The sequence below is a fragment of the Cucumis melo genome, chromosome 10 (genome assembly GCF_025177605.1).
Source record: "Cucumis melo cultivar AY chromosome 10, USDA_Cmelo_AY_1.0, whole genome shotgun sequence".
NCBI lineage: Eukaryota > Viridiplantae > Streptophyta > Magnoliopsida > Cucurbitales > Cucurbitaceae > Cucumis > Cucumis melo.
Genome location: NC_066866.1, coordinates 17,391,465 through 17,409,256, shown reverse-complemented (window position 1 = coordinate 17,409,256; position 17,792 = coordinate 17,391,465). Strand labels below are relative to the sequence as shown.

The following is a 17,792-nucleotide window of genomic DNA, read 5'->3' as shown; positions in this document are numbered from 1 at the left end:
TAAATCTTATACATGAGTTATCTCTGCATGATTTTGAGAAATGTGCATGTTATAGTCAAGCTAAGATAACTAAAATCTCGCATAAGTCTATAACTAGAGTAATAGAGCCTTTAGAATTAATTCATTCCGATTTATGTGAATTTGATGGCACTTTAACTCGAAATAGTAAAAGATATGCAATTTTCTTTATAGATGACTGTTCTAACTACACTTTTATTTATCTGCTTAAAAATAAAAGCGATGCCTTTTAAATGTTCAAGGTGTTTGTAACTGAAATAGAAGTTTAACAAAAGAGTTAAGAGACTTCGTAGTGATAGAGGAACTGAATTGATTCAGTTCCTCCAATGAGTTTTATAACTCAAAAGGAATAATTAACGAAACTACTGCACATTTTTCTCCTGAAATGAATGAAATAGAAGAAAGAAATAATAGAACTCTAAATAAGTTAGTAGTTGCTATCTTATTGAGTTAGGAGCAGCACCATCTTGGTGGGGTGAAATAATTAAAACTGTTAATTATGTCCTTAATAGGATTCCCAAATCAAAGAGTAAAACTTCACCATATGAAGTCCTTAAACATAAAACACCAAACTTGTCTTCTCTTAAAACTTGAGGTTGTCTAGCTTATGTTAGAATACCTGATCCAAAATGAATGAAACTAGCAAGTAGAGCCTATGAATGTGTCTTCATAGGATACGCTGAAAACAGTAAAGCCTATAGGTTCTATGATTTAGAAAACAAAGTAATCATAGAATCGAATGATGTAGATTTTTCGAGGATAGATTTCCTTTTAAATCTAGGAATAGTGGGGGCCTAAATGATCAAATTAGTAGGGGCTCAAGTTCCAGTAGTATACCTTAAATTAGGATCAAAACCTAAGAAAAGGAAGTAGATCTTGAACTTAGAAGAAGCAAGAGAGCTAGAACCATAAAAGATTTTGGAGAAGACTTTGAAACATACAACGTAGAAGACCGAAAAGATCTAATAGAAGCCCTATCCTCGGTAGATGCCAATTTATGGTAAGAAGCTATCCATGATGAAATAGACTCTCTTGAATCCAATAGAACTTGGCACCTAGTTGACTTATCCCCTGGCTGTAAATCCAATAGGCTACAAATGGGTTTTAAGGAAGAAACTCAAACCTGATGGATCAGTAGATAAATATAAGGCTAGATTAGTAGCAAAAGGATTTAGGCAGAGGGAAACACATAGATTTCTTTGACACTTTTTTCCCGACCACTAGAATAACCTTAATTAAAGTATTGATATCTATTGTTGCCCTGAACAATCTCTTTATGGCCTAAAACATGGATGGATGTCAAAATTGCTTTCCTAAATGGTGATTTAGAATAAGAGATTTATATGGAACAATCTGAAGGCTTCATAGTTCACGGCCAAGAATCCAAAGTTTTTAAACTGGATACATCCCTCTATGGCCTAAAACAAGCTCCCAAGTAATGTCAAAAAAGTTTGACAACTTACTCGTGTCAAAAGGATTCAAAGTAAATGAGAGTGACAAATGTATCTACTATAAGACTGAAGGTAGATTATGTATTATCATATGCCTATACGTAGATGACATGTTAATCTTTGGATCAAATTTGCATGTTATAAATAATGTAAAATCTATGTTTAGTGCAAACTTTGGCATGAAAGACTTAAGTGAAGCTGATGTAATCTTAGGTATCAAAATTACCAGAACTGAAAATGAAATTTTCTTAGATTAATCTCATTACATAGAAAAGATTCTAAAGAAGTATACTTTGAAAGTAAATCAGCTTGTACACCTTATGACTCTAGTGTGAAATTATTCAAGAACACTAGAGACAGTGTTAACCAAACCAAGTATGCTAGTATCATAGGTAGTTTAAGGTATGTTGCTGATTGCACTAGACTAGACATAGCTTACGCCGTAGGATTACTGTGTAGGTTTACTAGCAGACCTAGTCTAGAACACTGGAATGCAATAGAGAGAGTAATGAGATACCTTAAGAAAACCCAAAACCTAGGATTACATTATAACAAGTTTCCCACTGTACTTAAAGGTTATAGCGATGCTGATTAGAACTCCCTCTCAGATGACTCAAAGGCTACAAGTGGCTATATTTTTAATATAACAGGATGAGTTGTTGCTTGGAAATCCAAGAAATAGACAATCTTAGCCTAGTTAATGATGGAGTCAGAAATGATAGCACTAGCTACTACTAGGGAAGAAGCAAGCTTGCTTCGAAGCTTGCTATCAGAGATTCCTACATGGGAAGGACCGATACTAGTGATACTAATCCATTGTGATAGTACTGCGGTTATCGCAAATGTTCAGAACCGTTACTATAACGGTAAGAGACTGTAGATACGTCGTAAGCACAGTACCGTTAGAGAATTGCTTACTATTGGTGTAGTGATAGTGGATTATGTACGGTCTGATGATAACTTGGCTACTCCTTTGACGAAAAGACTCGCTAGAGAGGAATTTTTTAAAACCTCAGAAAGAATGAGACTCAAACCTATTAAAACTTGAATAACTATGAAGTAAATCCAACTTGAAAAACTGGAGATCCCAAAAAACAAGTTCAATGGGTAATAATTGATCACAAGTAATATGACGAGAATCATGCTAAATAATTAGAAGTTCCATTCTTATGATTTAATTTAGTGATTAGCATGATCTTCTGAAGCGTATGATGAGGCTAAACTTTGTTCTTAATTAAATCTATACTTGATATCAAGTAGGGTACCTAGCTACAGGAGTACTCTTGATAGATTCACCTTTGTTAATATGGAAGTGAGGGTCACTTCCTATGGAATTTTGGGTAGATTCTTTGAGCGTTCACTAAACTAGGATATGTGTGCAAGACCATAAAGCACGGGCTATTTTAGAACTTCATTCAAATAATGTTGTGTATTCAATAGCGTTAGAAGTAAAGTTCAAAACTATGAGTTACTTTGCAATACTCTAAACTATTGTCACTACGTGAAAGTTCAAGTCATCAGACACCTTTATTTAAGCACGACATTATAGAGACAGCCACTGCTCGATGAAAATGTTTTAAAAAATTTTCAAGTGGGGAACGATAGTAAAAAAATTTCAAGTGGGGGATTATTGGAGGAAAAATTTGTGAAAAGAAAAAAAATATATATTATTTTATTTTCTCAAGCATTCCCACGTTGATTATTTTGAAATGTGGAGGCTCCTTTGTATACTAATTGATTGATTAATGGGTTTGGGCCCTTAGTGTACCTAAGTTTTGGAAGGAGGGAAGAGATAGACAAATGTGGATATGCATATATCTCCACATGCATGTTGTCGCCGATCAACATTGACCGTTTTCTAAACGTTACTAACGTTTCCTTAATTAATTTGACTGTTTTCTGACCGTTGGTTGGTCCTCCACTACTATATATATCCCTCGATTTTCATCTCGAAACATAACATAGAAAACGATCTTCTCCTAATTCTCATTATGTTAAAGTTTTCCGAGCTATGAGTGTCTCCAATCTTTGAGTGATTTGATTCAGGGACGACGAGACATTATTCTGTTTGCACGATCCAGAGCAGAGCCGCAGAACATCTTAAATAGAGCGTGTTTCACGACTCAGCTATCTACTAATCTAGTTTTTGTTTTGCAGTTTCTATTCCTATATCAATCTGTTTTGCTGCCATTCAGTTACTGTCCTGTTCTTTTTAACTATTTTTTGTCGGATCTGGACGAGTTGTTTGTTGAAAACCGAAGTGCAACAACAAATTTATACATTTTAGGTGTCATAATTGAATAAGTGTTTGTTTAGAAAAATGTGAATCCATTGGATGAACAAAATAAATCTAAAAATTTAAAACATAATCAATCATAATGGCCTATCTATTTTTTGACCCCAAATTTGTATATTTAACCTTAATTTCCACACACACATATTAAACGCAGTATTGAAAAGATTTTTATTTTTTGATTGATATATTTATATAAAATTTATGGAAGACTTCTAAGAAAAGTATGAAATTTGAAGATTTAAAACAAATAAATTGGATTTTGACTAGTTGTGATTTTTTAGGAAGTAAAAAAAAAAAAAAAAAAAAAAAAGTCAAATTAAGAAGTGGTAAGATGGAAGATTCAAAGATCACATGCAGTGTTAATATATTGAAATAGTCTGAACGCTCAAAAGACACAACCCAACCGCTAATCCCACCACGGGAATATGGTGACGGAGTTGAATGATACCCCCTCACATTTCCTAATCAAGTAGTATCTTCTTTGACAATTGGTTGTTGAATACCCTCACATTTCACTCCATCCCAACCACCTCATTCTTACTTTTAACTACATCTCAAAAACTTAAAAACTCTCCCCCACAGGCCAAACACGTCTCATTTCTACGTATGTTTTGTTCCGATTTAGATACTTACAATAAGTTCTTTTAACCTCTATGGTTTTCATTTATAAATCACATGCTTTCTAAAAGATTACAAAAAAAATTTCAAATTCAATCACTAAAAGTAAAAATGCATTTTGTTAGTATAGATAATAATTAATTTAAATGTGATTTCAATCAATTGAAGATAGGTGTATCGACAGATAAATTTTCTCGTCAACACATTATTAATTTTATAAAAAAATATAATTCAACTAGTTAAAATATTATAATATTACGACCAAAAATTTATTTTATCTAGTTTAATAATCGTTTTAAGGAAAATTATAAAAAATGACAAATTTGACAAAATATAGTAAAATTTTAGATTTTATCAAAGATAAAAATTGATTTGCTTCTATCATATATATTGATAGACATAAACAATAATAGAAGTTTATAAATGGAGTTAAAAATTTTGGTATATATTATAAATATTTTAATTTATTTTATTATATTTAAAAGAGTAGTTTGGTTTTAACAGTAGAAAGCAGTTAATATTAAGGCAATGGGAATAAGTTAATTAGCAGAGAGTGATTTACTAATAAAAAAACACTTGTTAAAAGGAAAAAGGAAGAAATGAGTTGAATCAAGAATTCTGAAATTGAAGTTCAACAAATCTGAAAATATTATTATTTTAATTATACACCAATGTATGTCAACAAAAAATAATAAAGAATAAAAGACATAAGGTGATCCACGTGGACCGCACACCGACGACCATAGCCGTTGGGCGGTCCAGAACCAGCATTTAAAATTAATAATAATTCAGTTTCACTAGAAACTGGGGGAAAATGCCATATATTATAAATAAAAAGATAATATGACCGAAATGTGGAGCAATGAAAAAGTGCCACGTTTATAAGAGGATTGGTGCGGTGTTTTCCTTCCAAATGGAAAAGGCTAAGAGTGGCGGAGGCGACGATTATTGACCGAGTCAAACCGCTCAGGGCCAGACAATTTTAATTTAGACGAGTTTGACTATTGAATTCTTCTTATTTTTGTTTTTATTATTATTATTAAAAATATATATACTTTAATTCAAATTAATAATTTAAATATATTTTATAATTCAAATTAACTCCCACCTAGAACCCTTTATGGATTTTTATTAGCGTCCAGAAGCACTCACGTTCACCGGCGCGTGTTTAAATTCACCATCTATTTATTGGATTAATCCCAATCTAATTTAGCTCACAATGAATATAGTTTCTCAACTATAATATATAATATATATATCACCAATTGAGATGTCTCTACTTTTATTTTGCTACAAAGTATGGGGTAAATTTATTGCCAATTTTTCACCTCATTTCTATAGTTTTGTTAAATTTCACCCTTATTTGTTTGGTTGTTATTTTATGTAAATAGTTTTTTTTCTTCTATATCTATAACAATTTCTCATATTGATATATATGTTGATGTTTTGCATTTGATTAATGGTGTAAGTTAAATGTGTTAAAAATTAATTTATGATTGAATAAAAAATCTGAGTGGGTTTTTTTTTTGGTCAACAATGATAAACAAAATAGTTTGAAAATTCATTTCCTTGATTTTGAGTAAATTTTACAAATCATGCCAGCAATAAAGTCATGTTTATTGGTTAGAAGGGAAAGAGACAATCAACCCGTGTTATTTTTACTTTTCACTTCAAAATTTCATTAAAAAAATCGCATTTTCAATCGTTGGTATTATGGATAAACATGATAAATTAAGTCGATAGATCAAAATTAAAGGTGATTAGTCAAAAATAGTGAGAGGTTCGTACTACAAAAAAAAGTAGCCTATAATAACAGTTTATTCCATCCCAAATTGAAATGAGGGAAGAAAAAAATGTCATAAAAAGTCAAAATGCACATTTTTTTTGTGAGAAAATGCAGAATTTTTCGGATTTGAAGAATTTATAACATTTTTTAAGTGTTATAGATGTATGACAATTTTTAAATGTCATTAAATATAAATAATAAAATAATAAATATTTATTTTAAATGAATTAAAAGGAAAGAAAAGAGAAGGGTACTAAACCTGTTGTCCTATTTTTTCTTTTGCACAAAACATTTATCCTCAAATCCTTGTGCACTATTTTCTCTCGTCCAAGGAAGAACGGATACAACGTTTCGTTCTTCTTCTTTATCTCTTTGCCTCTTATGTCGATTGGTTTGCAGTGGCCACTGTTGGTGAAGATTGGGTTGAGAAATTGGAAGAGGAAGACGATGCCGGTCGGGAGGCGACATATTAGGTTTCCGATGCCGGTAAGGGTTTTTCAGTGGCGGCCATGAATTGAAATGGACGGGATTTGATTGATTTTGGTGTCATTCTTGTTGATTTTGGTTTTGATTTAGGCATTTGGATGTGATTGAAGAAGAAATTTAGAGAATTTAAATAAAAGAAAGTTGGGGAGATTTGTTATTCAGTGAGTTTGGAATTGGATTTTGCTAATACGCAAATGAATAAATATTGGAGAAGACGGTGGTGCTTTGGTTTGCTTTTACTTTAAAATGATTTAGGCATTTCTATGGTTTTGCCTTTCAACTAGGAAATTGATAAAAAGTTGGGCTAGGTAAAATATTTTCTATGTTTTAGATTGAAATTTTATTCGTATTCATCTTTATTAAGGTTGATTTCTTTTCATGAGACTTCTTTAATTGATTTTGTCTTTTTGATAGACTTTTTTACTGTTCGATTGTTTTTTCTTGATATTTTGGTTGTGGATTTTCAAAGAGCTATGAATGGAAGCGATGAAGTGAATAAAATGGATTTTAAGTTTTCTTATGAGGAGGAAAAAAGTCAGTGTTAGAGCTCAACAGTTGGAATGAAATTGGCTTATTCAATGACAATAGAAGCTAGAATTCCATTAATTATGAACACAAATATTGTAATATCAGGGGAGATCTCAAATTCTTATACATGGGGAGAAACCATTAAGAAATCAACTGCTAAAACATCTTCATATTCACATGAAGTACATCCAAGAACTTCAGTCAAAGTGATCCCATGCTAACCAAAGGATATTGTGATGTTCCATTCTCATATACTCAACGTGATCTTCTTGTCAATGGACAAACAAGAACTACAGAACATGATGATGGTTTATTCACAGGAGTTAATTGCTAAAATATGGAGAGAAATCTTGTAATGAGTCTTGGAAAGGACTTTCTTGGTGAATGGTAAGTTCCTTTTCTTTGTCTCTAACTCTATTATTATATAATTTATTCTGAAGTCTTGGAAAGAACTTTCTTGTGGATGGCCAAGAGTGCCCTGCAGATGTTTGGGTGATAGAATTAATTAGGAGGGTCTATAGGTAACTTAATCGTTACATTGGTCAGAAGCTTTTCCCTAGTATTATTTTGATAATATACATTCCATGAAATAATATTTTAGCTGTCTTTTTTAGGTGACATAGAATCAATGTCGTTCATTGAAGCTTTGCTGCAACTTTCCTTTTCAGTTGGTAAGCTTTTTCTCTATGTTTGATAAGCTCTTGAAGCTAGTCGCCCAATATTCTACACGCTGGTTCTTGATAAAGCTTTTATGATCAATAGCTATTTAATAGCTCAAGGTAATCACTAAATTTGACTTGAATGATATTTTCATTGGTTAGGACTGATGTCGAATCCAAAAGCTAGCACTGTTACAATAAATATACCTCAGGTATAGGTAAGAACCATCTACATTTGTATGCATAAGAATTTGACAATAAATTGTACATATTATATTAGCTGAGGGAGAAGTTCTTTCTTGAGATATAGATTGGTAATAGCTTTGCTCTGTTTCAAGCTATAGCAGAGTTCAAGCAGGGAAAAGCAGAATCTGATTTGTTTGTTTTGTTCAACTTATTTGATTAATATGTCTGTTGCTGATGCCTTTTTCACTTTCTCACCCTCCAAAAAGGCCACCCACTTTCTTTTTTCTCTCAAAGTCCATTCCTTTTCACAATTTCTCCAATCCCACCCAGCATTTTAGATACCCAATCTTCTATCTTTTTCACCACAATAAGAACACACTCTCATATTTCAGCTTCAATTCTTCCAAAACTCACCACTCCATCTTACCCCTTTGCTTCAATTTGTGAACCGCTTCTTATTTTCTTCACTTCGGTGATCTTGTCCTTTGCTCTTATTGTTACAGATGTTGATCTGGCAGTTGCTTTTGTTGTCACTACGCTGAGGAAATTGCAGACAGTTGAGCTCATTATAGTTCGTCTTTTTTAGGAGAATACACCTTATGTTGTTTATATCATGAATCTTGCTGCTAGGTAATTGTATTATTATACCCTTTTAGAGCGGAGTTTTGATTACAATTTTGAAGCACTTTTGTAGTTACTATATAGGTAACATTTTACTTAAATGGTCCCCTTCTATAGTTGGGGTCTTTTGGTGGGCTGATTTTTTTTATGCCCTTGTATTCTTTCATTCTTTCTCAATGAAATTTCACTGACTCGACTATTCTTGCTGTGCAAAATCATTACCTCTTATTTCCAAAATACATGCACATTATAAATTCCATATAGTTTCTAATTGAGTTGTTCATATGACAGGTTTCATGGCTTCTTTAGGAAAGTAGCTAGAATAGGTAGGATTCTTGATTAAACAATTTTTTACAGCATTGAATCCTTTCTGGAACAATTTATGAGATATAGAAGAGCTGTAGGAATCTGAACTCTTTCTTTCTTCTCTTTGTTTCTTCCAACATTTCTTTCTCTTTATGGGCCTGTATTTTCGATGTCACCAATTATACTCTATGATTTGATCATTTATACATTTTGTTTGTGATCCAATGGAAACTAATGTAGAACGGCTTGATAAAAAATTTGGGGTACGAAAATGTTGACATTTTGTAGGAATCTATTGTTCCTAGAACTACTTTAGGTCCAATACAAATTGATGCTTTCTTAGGAGGGGTATGTGTTAGTGTTACTGAATTATTGTATGTGAAGTTGTCTTAAAAGAGACACATTCATTTTAAGGAAGTGATTAGCATATGCATAAATTATACACACCGGGAGTCCATCTCTGCCACATGCTAGCTTTTAGTTTTTAACATACAATAACTAGCTTGAGCTAATCAACTAAGGAGAATTATTGGTTTTAGTTGATTTTGGATAATATTATCAACTGATTTTGAAGTTAATACTTGATTTTTGTAGAAATGTCCTTCGTATTGTTCAAGTGGTTGTATCTTAGTAGTGGACGCCCATTAGTTTTGGTATGTATTTGTTTTTGTCTATTGTGTAAATTTCAATTATGAGGAAGATGCATTTTTTTTTTTTTGTTCTAACATCAATTTGGATAGAGTTTCCTTTGTGTTGTAGCTTGACTGGTAGCTGATTCGTTTGTGTATTGTAAAATATTAACAAAGTTGATCATGAAAGAGAAGTATGTCTTTTCTTTCTTTTCTGCCTTTTCTTTCTTTTCTGTATTGTAGAATATTAAACTTGCATTCCTTGGATTTGGCTTCAGGATGCTCTTATTTCTTAGTAAGCTTGGAACGTATACATATCTTTCTTACTAGCTTCCGATAACAGTGGTTGCACTTTCAATTTCTTACTACATCTTGAATCATCATCAAATATAAAGGTTTAAGTTATTAAGGTTACTTAATATTTTCAATATATATCACGATATATTTGGTAGAAGCTTATATTGTAGTCCTACTACTTAAAGTTGTTATTTTCTAGTTATTTTTTGTTGCAAATGTAGGAACTACATACTCATTCTTGTCATCCTCGTTGTTATTGGTTTCTGATTAATTAGGACTAATGATTGTTGCTTTGTGAATATTTATACCATTTCATTTATCTTTATACTAAGCTTTAGTTGTTATTGGTTTTTGAATCACACTACAAAAAATCGAGGTTTTTCTGACACCGAAACAGACGTCAGAAAAAAGGATGTCGGGAATAAGCCAATCTTTCGATGCACAGATAGGACGTCAGGAGAAACATGTATTCCCAACGCTGCACAGACATGTCGTGAAAGGCGCGTCGGAGAAAACACTATTCCCGACGCTAAGCACAATGCATCGAGCCTTGCGTCGAGAAAAAATGTATTCTCGACGCGTGCAGCATGCATCGACCAGAAAACACTATTCCCAACACCAAGCATAATGCATCGAGCCTTGCGTCGGGAAAGAAGTGTATTCCCAACGTGTACAGCATGCGTCAGCCAAAGGATGTTAGGAATAACGCCACATTAAATATAGAATACCCCTTATTCCCGACGTCGTGCACAGTGCGTCGAGAATGGCGTCAGGAATAAGAGGTATTTCCAATGCGTTTATGGTACGTCGGAAATGTGTTTAATGAGCATCGGGAATAATCGTATTTTCGATGTCATAAGTGGGATCTCTCGACGTTTTCGTACTGCGTCGGGAGATCCCCTATATATTCGTTTCAGTTCTGTTTTACACAGAACTGAAATCGAAAGGGAAAAGAGTTAGAGAGAAACGATTCGTTGTCGCCCGTCGTCTATTGTTGTCGTTTGTTCTGTTGTCGTTGTCGTCCGTCGCCGTTCACCGCTGTCTGTCACCTTAGGTAAGTTTAAATATAAGTTTGTTTAGGTTTAAATATAAGTTTTAGGGTTTTTTTTTTAAGAAAATTGTTTTGGAATAGATTTTTGTTTGTTAAATGTATTTTTGTATAGAATGTGTGTAATGTTGTTGTGGTTGAATTGAAATTTGAAGGGTTTAGGATTTAGGGTTTATAGTTAAATTAAAAATTGAATTTTTGGAGGGGGGGGGGGGGGGAAGTTTATAGTTAAATTGAAATTTGAAGGGGGGGTTACTAGCTAAATTGAAATTTGTAGTTGGGGTTATAGTTGAATTCAAATTTGAATGAGGGGAGGGGGTTATGGTTACATTCAAATTTGAATGGGGGTTTATGTTTTGAATTGAAAATGTAATATGTGTGTTAAGATTTGTTTTGGCTATCCTACAGTTATGCTAATCTGTTGGTGTTGAATAACTTTGCTGTTGATTTGAGATGGCTATCCTGCAGTTATGGTAGCCTTTTTTGTTTTAAATTTGTTTCTGTTTGGGATGGTTTCAAGGGGTGGTAGTAGGATAGCTTGTAACGAGCGTTGTTGGAAGGGGTTTAAACAATGCGAAGATTTTGAAGTATTTTGTTGTTAATAATTAGGTTGTGTTGGTCATCTTGTAGTTATGGTAGCCTCTGTAGTTTGAAGCTAGTTATTGAAAAATAGTGAAAATTTAGGGGAGTAAGTTATAGATGTGAGAGAGTGAGAGAGATATGTTTCTAATCAATTAAACATATTTATGTTTGATGCCTACGAACGATTAAGGTGTCCATGCAAGAGATGTTTGAATTTAAATTGGAGCTCATTAGAGAGTGTGGAACGACATCTACTGACTATTGGAATATCCCCATACTACACAGAATGAGTGTATCATAGAGAATAATTAAACTTTAGAGGTACAGAAAACTTTGAGGAAGGAACTAGTAGTAATCCTTTTGATGAAGGAACTAGTAGTAGTCAATTTAATGAAGAAGGTGATATGTTTGGTATGCTAAATAATTTACAAGCCCCTATTGAACATGAAGAGGAAACAGAGGAACTTCATTTGGAAGATGAAATGCCGATGAATGTTGGGGTAGATATAGATGAAGATAGAACAAACAATATCTTTCAGGACTTATTGAATGAAACATGTAATGAGTTGTATCCCAATAGATCTGAATTTTTGTCGTCGAATTTTTTGGTTAAGTTGATGCATGTGAAGGTTTTAAATGGTTGGAGTAACAAGTCGTTCGACATGTTGTTAGAACTCTTAAGAGCATCGTTTCCAATGTGTAGTACTACTATCCCTAGTTCATTTTATGAAGCAAAACGAAAACTTCATGACTTGGGCTTGGAATACGAGACTATTCACGCGTGCAAGTATGACTGTGTATTGTATTGGAAAGAGTTTGCTCATTTGCAACATTGTCCTACATGTGGCAAGGCTAAGTACAAGGTTCATTATAATAGAGGGAAGAAATTTTGGATAAGGTATTGCGCCATTTTCCTTTGGTACCGAGATTGCAACACTTTTTTGTATCGCAGGAAGAGTTTGCTGACATGATATGGCATAGGGATAAACATGTTGAAACAGATGATGTGTTTAGACATCCAGTTGATGCAGAGGGGTGGAAGCACTTTGATTCTAAATATCCTGATTTTGCTTCTGATCCATAGAACGTGCGCTTGGGCTTGGCTTCAGATGGGTTTAACCCATTTGGTCAAATGAGTACGTCATACAGTATGTGGCCTGTTGTGTTACTTCCTTACAATTTTCCACCATGAAAATGCATGAAAGAGACTAATTTCTTTATGTCACTGCTCATACCCGGTCTTAGATCTCCTGGTAGGGAAATTAGTGTGTATCTCCAACCATTGATTGAGGAATTGAAAGAGTTATGGACTTTTGGGGTGCGTACGTATGACTCTCTTACAAGTTAGTTCTTTCAGCTATATGCAGCCTTGTTGTGGACAATTAATGACATCTCGACGTATGATGACCTATCAAGACGGAGTACAAAGGGGTATCAGGCATGTCCTATATGCATGGATGATAGATCGTCCTTTGGAATACGAGGTAGAATATCTTTCATCAGACATAGACACTATCTTCCAGAGAACCACGTGTGGCGTAGAAGTAGGCTACATGATGGAAAGGTAGTGCGTAGGGCTCCTCTTGTGGTGATGAATGAGCATGAAATATTAGAACAACTAGATCAGTTGGAGTTTCCAGTTATAAGTAAACATCCTTCAATATAGGATAAAAAAAGAAAGAGAGCTCTTAAATGGACGAAGAGAAATATTTTTTTTCGAACTTCCTTACTAGTCGAGACTACTGTTACGTCACAAACTTGACATAATGCACATTGAGAAGAATGTTTGTGACAATTTGGTTGGTACATTGTTAAACATCGAAGGGAAAACGAAGGATACCACGAATGCTCGGTTGGACCTACAAGATCTGAAGATAAGAAAGGATTTACATCTTGTAGAAGTGGGTAATTGATTGGTGAAGCCACATGCGAGCTACATGTTGACTAGCGGTGAATGAGTAGAGTTTTGCAAGTTCCTGAAATTAGTTAAGTTTTTCGATGGATTTGTTTCCAATATATCGAGATGTGTGCATGAAAGAGAGGGAAAAATATCAGGACTCAAAAGCATGATTGTCATGTTTTATTACATCGACTGCTACCCATTGGTATTCGAGCATTCTTACCGAAGAACGTGTACACTGCTGTAATCGAATTATGTAATTTTTTTGTGACTTGTGCGCTAGAACGATATGAGTACGTGATATGGAAAGATTGCAAGCATATATCATAATCATACTTTGTAAGTTGGAAAGAATATTTTCACTTGCCTTCTTTAGCGTTATGGTACACCTTGTCGTTCACTTACCATATGAAACGAAGATTACTGGTCTGGTTTCTTACAGTTGAATGTATCTGATTGAAAGAAGTCTACGCACGTTAAAGCAGTATGTTAGAAACAAAGCACGTCCTGAGGGGTCAATTGCAGAAGCGTATGTCATGAATTAATTAAGCACCTTTTGTTCGCGTTACCTAAGTGGTATAGAGACTCGATTCACAAGAGATGTGCGAAATGATGATACCATTGTAGAGGACGAGGTAATTGGTGACTTTGAAATTTTCAAGCAGAAAGTACGATCCATAGATGTGTCAAGTGTTCGTGCTATATCACAAGAAGAGAAATGACTCTTCCATTGGTACATATTGAACAATTTAGACGAAATATCGAAGTATCGCAAGTAAACATTCCTCATCTTCGTAATTCTTAAATATTTATTATACATTGTTCTTACAGAAACTAAACTCATCCTCATCCCTATTAGGAAATATTTGAGGCTCCAACGTTGACATGCTCAAAATTCTATGGATTTATATAAAAGACATGAACGGACATTCCCTGAATGGTTTTAGAGCACAGGTATATAACAAGTTTAAGTGTAACATGTAAGCACTAACGTATTTAAGCACGTGAGATGTCTATAATCGTTGTCACATTCATTTCAGGTGTTAGAACTGCGTAAGTCTGCAAATCTATCTAATGATTTCTTTTCACTTGCGATGGGACCATCATTTGACATTCGTTGTTACAATGGATGCATCGTGGGTGGTCTAAGATTTCACACTGTTGAACTTGATTCCCGACGTACTACTCAAAATAGTGGAGTAATGGTCATTGGTGAAAGCGATGCAAGTGGAAGTGGCGACAATAATTTTTACGGTATTCTGGATGAAGTGTTGCACATACAATATCCGTTGAAAAGAAATGTATGGCTATTTAAGTGTCGGTGGTATGACACCGACGTAAACAAAAGTCAAAGAATACACATTGAAGTAGGGTATAAATATCTCAACATGTCCCATTTTTTGTACGCGGAGGAACCTGTAATTCTTGCGACTTAATCACATCAAGTTTTTTAAGTAGATGACCCAAAAAATGGTAGCAATTGGAAAGTTGTGCAAGTCGTCCAAAATAAGCATATATGGGACGTGCCAGAAGTGGAGGATGTTGAGAATGGTCAGATTAATGTACTAGAAATTGTTGTAAGCCATCAAGTGGATGACCACATCGAGGACACACTCTGTGAAGAACTGACGTTGATCCCACAATCGTTGAAAGACCGGTTGTGCATCATGTCACTGACGACTTCATCGACGATGTGGATGAACACTTGCCACATGCAAGAGACGACGAATTATAGTCACAAACCACGTACCCACATTTATGATTCTAGCTATGTGTTTGTATTTGCTTATTGAATGTTTCTTTTCTATGTCCACAGGCATTATGTCATCATCATACCCACGTAATAATTTTCTAGAGACGGACGCTATGTTCCTCGAGTTTGAGGACGATTTAGATAACATTGCGGGAGGGTCGTCGTTTATGGGCGACAATACAAGTGAGTCTAAGAATTTTCTTCGTTTTAACTTACGATTATTTCATGTTTTTTTCTAACATTATCTGTTATTATCGATTTATTGAGCAAGGTCTTCTTCTCAACAACCTGCGACTCCGACTCCTAGAAGATGTACACAGTCTCAACTCTTAGAGTTGGAGCGCCACGTTACAATAAATGGGCGCATTCTGATGATGATTGCCTTTGGAGCGGAGAAGCCTATTTCTCCACACGTCGTTCGCTTCAGCCAGGCGATAGGCGTGTGCGTGCGAAAGACATTTCTCGTCCGCTGCCTTAAGTGGGCGGACGTTAGGAGATAATACATTGAGGTCATCAAAGGCGACCTCCAGGTAATTAAGTGCACTACACATTTATGATTTCATTTAAGACATATCTAAGTTAACCAATTTAATATGTTATTTTTGTAATTTGTAGAAGTTTTTTGTGTTTAATTTCAAAGATCAAGCAATGAATAGGTTTGTTGAGCATCAGTTGCTCACGACCTTTAAAGAGTTCTGGGCCAACTGTCACAGACACTTCAAAAAGTACAGAGACCCAAAGGAGGCTCGTGCCAACCCACCAAACGTATTGGTTGGACGTCATGAGGATTAACACTTCCTCTACGACCACTACATGAGTCGTGCATTCCAGGTATTTGTCATGATTAATTATGACTACAAGTTTTAATATGTATAAGAAATAAACAATATAATTGTTTTCATGCAGTAGCAATCACGAACGAACAAGGCTACTAGATAGAAGAAACTTTACAATCATAGCAGTGGGTCCAAGTCGTTTCTACAACGATAGTACGAGCTCGTTGAGAGAAAAAGGGAGTCGGTTGATCATGTGGAGTTGTTCCGGGAAACACACATTCAAGCTGGGACGTTCGTGTTGCAAGCCGTAGAGGATGCGTATGTAAGTTATGCACTTATTAATTATCCTCTTTCATTATATATTTTTGCGTTACCTAACTTAGTTTTTAAATTTGTTGCAGAATCAAATGCTGGAACTCTAGTCTCAGCTTACCGCAGAGGGTAATCAGCTACTCTATAAAGATAAGATATGTGATCAGGAGTTGGATAGACGATCAGGCTACTCAGAAGACCTTGGTTGGGGACCCAAGCCGAAGGCCCGCAAGACGATAAGTGCGAGTAGTTCCACGACGTCATGTTCTCAGTCGACCACAGAAAGATATTCAAATACAAGCTAAACTTGATCAAGCTTTGGAACGGATTGAATTGCAAGATAGAAATTTTCAAGCGTTAGCTTCAGAAATGGAACAAATGCAAAAGCCGATACAGGACATGACTCGAGCACAGCAAGAACCACCACATGATCCTTAGCTTTGCGGTACATATGTATGTTCCCATTATTCTTGCAATGATAGTATACAGTGAACATATGAATATATGTACTAAACTTACTTACTTTTGTATCATTGTAGGACCCAAGGTGTAGGACCCAAGGTGTAGAATAGCGCGTATGATCCTCGTTAGGAGACACACGACTTTGTTTGTAGTTTTTTATATTATGAGAACTACATTTTTTGTATTATGAACAACTATATATTTTTTAACTTATTAATTATGTTTTTTTTAATTTTTGTTTATATTTCTTAATTTACTAATTTATATTAAATTTATAATTTTAATTTAATCCAAAACGTCGCAAAAATATTTGAGCAAACCGAATGTCGTTATTTAACAAAAATAAAAAACTTATTTGAGCAAAATATTTAAGGGGAAATAGATTAAAAATTACATATTAAAAAAAAATAAAAAGGAATTCCCGATGCAATGAAACGTCAACAATAGGATGCACAAAAACGTCAGAAGATATCATTCCCGATGCTACGATATGAGTCGACAAAAAAGACGTCGGGAGAGGTATTCCCAAAATCGGTGGTTTCGTCGCAAAAAACGGCATCGGGAGAGGTATTTTCGATGCCGTCAACGTTGTCGGGAAACACGACGCCGGTAGAGGCATTCCTGACATCGTGTTGTTCACGTGTCGGAAGTGCCACTCCCGACTCAGGTTTCCCAACGTAGGGTCCGACGTCACGTAAAACGTCGACATATCATTTCCCGATGATTTTGTCACTTTCCCCGATGTTTTTGTGCGTCGGGAGTACCCCGTCTCTTATAGTGTCAGAAATGTTTTGTTGTTGCTTTATTGATTGTGGGTGTTTGCGTTATTTCGCATCTTTATAACAAGTCTTATTCTGAGTTACAATCATCATTTTCTTTTCTTACTAGGTTTTGCAAGAATCCATTAGAGTAGTGAAGCCATATTGCGGCAATTTAAGTCAAAGTCAAACTTTGACTTTTCTTAGTTAAAACTCAACTTTTTGACTTTTTGTTATTTTACCCGTCTTGACTAATTCTAACCTTTCGAGTATGAATCCGAATTCATTTTTCTAAAATTCAAATCATATTTGAATATAAA

General features: G+C 34.6%; 1 long non-coding RNA gene across 8 annotated transcripts; it reads left to right on the top strand.

The window, feature by feature from the left end:
• The first annotated feature begins 6,444 nt into the window (after positions 1-6,444).
• On the top strand, positions 6,445-16,942 carry LOC103495117 (uncharacterized). 8 transcript variants are annotated; one of them, XR_007824194.1, is made up of 11 exons: positions 6,445-6,655; positions 7,125-7,570; positions 7,798-7,854; positions 8,005-8,054; positions 8,532-8,658; positions 15,228-15,347; positions 15,436-15,694; positions 15,780-15,995; positions 16,071-16,262; positions 16,342-16,705; positions 16,806-16,942. It is a non-coding gene; the product is annotated as an uncharacterized LOC103495117 (long non-coding RNA). The 8 variants fall into 8 exon arrangements; XR_007824192.1 differs by having other exon boundaries at positions 6,445-7,570; positions 15,805-15,995; XR_007824193.1 differs by having other exon boundaries at positions 6,445-7,570; positions 15,783-15,995.
• Positions 16,943-17,792: the final 850 nt, after the last annotated feature.